Genomic DNA, 3,703 nt, shown 5'->3' on the forward strand with positions numbered 1-3,703 from the left:
TGCACCCTCTGGTGTGAATGAAATTTAGTGTGGCATGCTGGTATATCGGTCAAGGAGCCAGAGTTCCATAACAACAGCGACTGCGGTGTGAAAGGAACATTTAGAAAACAGGTTAGAACCGCTAGCATTATAATTGGGAAAAGTAACACAATATTCCAGAAGTCTGAATGCATCCTTAAATGGCTTTGAGCCAATCTCTTATCTCTCAGCCTAACTTACCTCACAGGTTTGCTCTGAGGATAAAATGGGAGGGAACCTGAGCTTTCGAGGAAGCGTGGGTGGAAAAATGTGATGAATATGGATTATTTTTTTCCCTTCAGTTTCTTTCCTGTGGTGTTTTGCTGCCTGGGATAAAGGTTAAAGATCCCCACCTCATTCCATTGATGTACAGAAGGCAAGTAGGCTGTGAGTTGAATATAACAGTGGGCAGGACAGGAGGCCAGTTTTGTAGCCCAGGACAGGCCATGTAGATCACACTCTCTGTCCTCTTAATACCACACCACCATTGCTCCCTCAGCCTCCTCTGAATCTGTCACATTCACACCACACATTGACAGCACTCTTATGCCACTTTAGCAACCAGGGCTTCCACCAACAAACCCCGGGAACTGTAGTTTGTTAACGGCGCTGCGAGTTGTTAGGAGACCCGTCACAGAGCTACCATCCCCAACACCCTTAAACTACAGTTCCCAGGATGGTTTGAGGGAAGCCATGATGATTGTCAAGGTGGTATAAGAGTGCTTTAAATCTACAGCGTTGGTGTATGAGGCTGGTGCTTCACTGCCTAATGACAGCGCCGGCCCTGTCTTCCTCTGTTCCCAATCCTGAAGTCCAGAATTCGCTGTTATTGTCCAAATGTAACACTTCAGCTCCTCTTATCCAATTTATGTAGGTCTCCTTCACTCCTAAAATACTTCAATCGGGTCTGCCTTGTGTGTAGAATGCCCTCTCAATCACAGCTCTTAGGTTCTGTCTCCTCTTCCCTTCAAACCCCACTCCCCCCCCACCTCCATTTTGCCTCTGGCTTAGCCCCTTAATAGGCTTATTCCCAATTGTAACTAAGCTTCATGCAGCACCCACAGCCAGACCCACTGCCTCTTTCCTTCCTCCTCCTACCTCAGAGGTGGGCAACCTCATTTCAGCTCCACAGTGATCCATGCCAGTAGTTGGAGGAACCAGAAGCAAGCGTACCTCCTGTACAGGAGGCTCAATGCCAAAAAATGCAGTGTTTGTACATCTACCTGCTAGCTCCCCATCTTCCAGTCAGGCGTGCGAGAGGCATGACCACAGTTCAAGAGCACATTCCAGCCACGCAAAAGCACTTGAAGGGGTAAGGGGTACAGCCTGGAGGCTGGAGCCCTGCATTTGACACTCAGGCCTGAAGTTCCTTACCTCCTACTCCACTGTTTTCCTCAATTCTCCATTTTAGATTCTCCTCCTCAGGGATTCTTACTTGCCTGTGTTAACCCCGTGTGCACCATGTACTCCAGCAGCACCGAAGAGAACAATAAGCACCCTCCACCCACCAAACATTTATCTTAGTAATTGGCACATCACCCACAGAGACAATGGAGTGTCCACCCCAAAGACTGAAAAAGTGCAACTAACTTGATGGGTGAATAACATAGGTTAGAAAAAAACTAAAAATAGAATGAACTGAATGGCAGTGTAGCAATCTTCAAAGGCCAATTTGGGGTTACCTTTATGACTCTCTTTAAAGCTCAGGTGATGAGTGCCAGACAGCTAGGGAGCCATAGGGAAGTTTAGGTACGGTAAGTTGTTAATGTTTAATGCTGTATCATGATTTTAATATTTGGTTGGGAGCCGCCCAGAGTGGCTGGGGAAACCCAGCAAGATGGGCGGGGTATAAATAATAAATTATTATTATTAAGTACAAAACCAAAACCCTTAAGAAATTTAACCTTAAGGGAACAACCCATCCAAATAGTCCAATGAGGCCGGAGGACTCAGAGGGCGTGTAATGCTGACTGGCTCTTATGAGGCGGCATGACAAGAATACTTTGGAAAGGAAATGGAATGGAGTATCGTGGGAGAGAGCATAGCTGGCACCTTCAAAAGCAGTACATCCTGGCATACTTTCTTGCAGGTTTGGTGTTTGTGTGTGTGTGTGTGTGTGTGTGTGTGCGTGCACGCACACACACACAAAATTATAGAAATTGTTGTACATCACCCCAATCTGAGCAGTGTGAGATAAGAGACTAGCAGACTAGCAGAAGCAGAAGTGTTCGTCACTTCCGTGCTTTTTCTTTTTAGAGATTTGGCGGGCACATGTGCTGCCCATAATTTTTTTGTTGCCGCAGCCACCCTTAGGTTGGTCTGGTTGCTATGAGTCTGCCTCTCAATCCAGAGTTCTTCCTAAATGGGCTGACTGAAGCCAGTGATGGTGAAGCTGAAATGGGGGGTGGAATACAAAGGCTACCTTGTCTCCATCGATGGCTACATGAACATGCAGCTTGCAAATACAGTGGTACCTCGGGTTACATACACTTCAGGTTACATACGCTTCAGGTTACACACTCCACTAACCCAGAAATATTACCTCAGGTTAAGAACTTTACTTCAGGATGAGAACAGAAATCGTGCTCCGGCGGCACGGCAGCAGCAGGAGGCCCCATTAGCTAAAGTGGTGCTTCAGGTTAAGAACAGTTTCAGGTTAAGAGTGGACCTCCAGAACGAATTAAGTACTTAACCCGAGGTACCACTGTAAAGAAGAATATATTGATGGTGCATTATCTGGACACCTTGGTGAAGTTCTGATAAGGTGCAATAATGTCCTTTTATATTATATAAGGGGTGTGGAAGAAGAAGATGGAGAAATGAGAGAATAACTATTTTGGGGGGAATGTTGTTGTTGTTTAACTGTGCTAAGAAATTTAGTTGTCCGGTTTTGTTTGCTTGCTTTTTAAAGGTTTTGTCAAGTAACATTTTTTATGGCCAAAAAATAAACATTGTCATTGAAGAAAAGTTACCACTATGGAAGAAAAATAAACAAACTATTTCTGACAAAAAATAAAAAAGCAGTGAGAGATTCCAGAGGTTTGAGGGAACATATATTCAACCTGAGACTGCAATGGAGGGGCTCACAGCATTAGCTCCCCAATAAGGGATTGCTTCTCCTGTAACCACAGCCTTGGATCCCAGCAGAAATCAGGCTTGGCTCTGCCTCTCAGCTGCTCAGCCCACTTCTCACACACCTCAACTCTGGCTTTTGTTTTTCTAGTGACAGACAGATGAGGGAGGGCCCCCCACACATTTGCCCTCTGGGGCAGCTTCTTTTGTTACCTTAAGGACCCATACTTACAGGGCCATTACCAGAAAATTTGTCTGGCTATTATAGCAATTGGATACTTGTTGGATCCAGGAATTAGAAGGAATTCAGGCACACTGCTTCTTTGGGGATCACTCCTAGCAGAGCAAGATTGTCTTCCATGAACATGGTCTTAACAGTTACAGATAGGTAGCCATGTTGGTCTGCCATAGTCAAAACAAAATAAAAAAATTCCTTCCAGTAGCACCTTAAAGACCAACTAAGTTAGTTCTAGGTATGAGCTTTCGTGTGCATGCACACTTCTTCAGATACGAAGGTACGATGGTATCTGAAGAAGTGTGCATGCACACGAAAGCTCATACCTAGAACTAACTTAGTTGGTCTTTAAGGTGCTACTGGAAGGAATGGTCTTAA

General features: G+C 45.1%; 1 pseudogene across 1 annotated transcript; it reads left to right on the forward strand.

The window, feature by feature from the left end:
* The first annotated feature begins 2,248 nt into the window (after positions 1–2,248).
* On the forward strand, positions 2,249–3,255 carry LOC309326904 (small nuclear ribonucleoprotein F pseudogene; annotated as a pseudogene). Its single transcript has 2 exons — positions 2,249–2,600; positions 3,242–3,255. The product of its transcript is annotated as a small nuclear ribonucleoprotein F pseudogene (transcript).
* The last annotated feature ends 448 nt before the right edge of the window (positions 3,256–3,703 follow it).

Source organism: Podarcis erhardii (assembly GCF_964252035.2).
Source record: "Podarcis erhardii genome assembly, chromosome: 13".
NCBI classification, from domain to species: domain Eukaryota; kingdom Metazoa; phylum Chordata; class Lepidosauria; order Squamata; family Lacertidae; genus Podarcis; species Podarcis erhardii.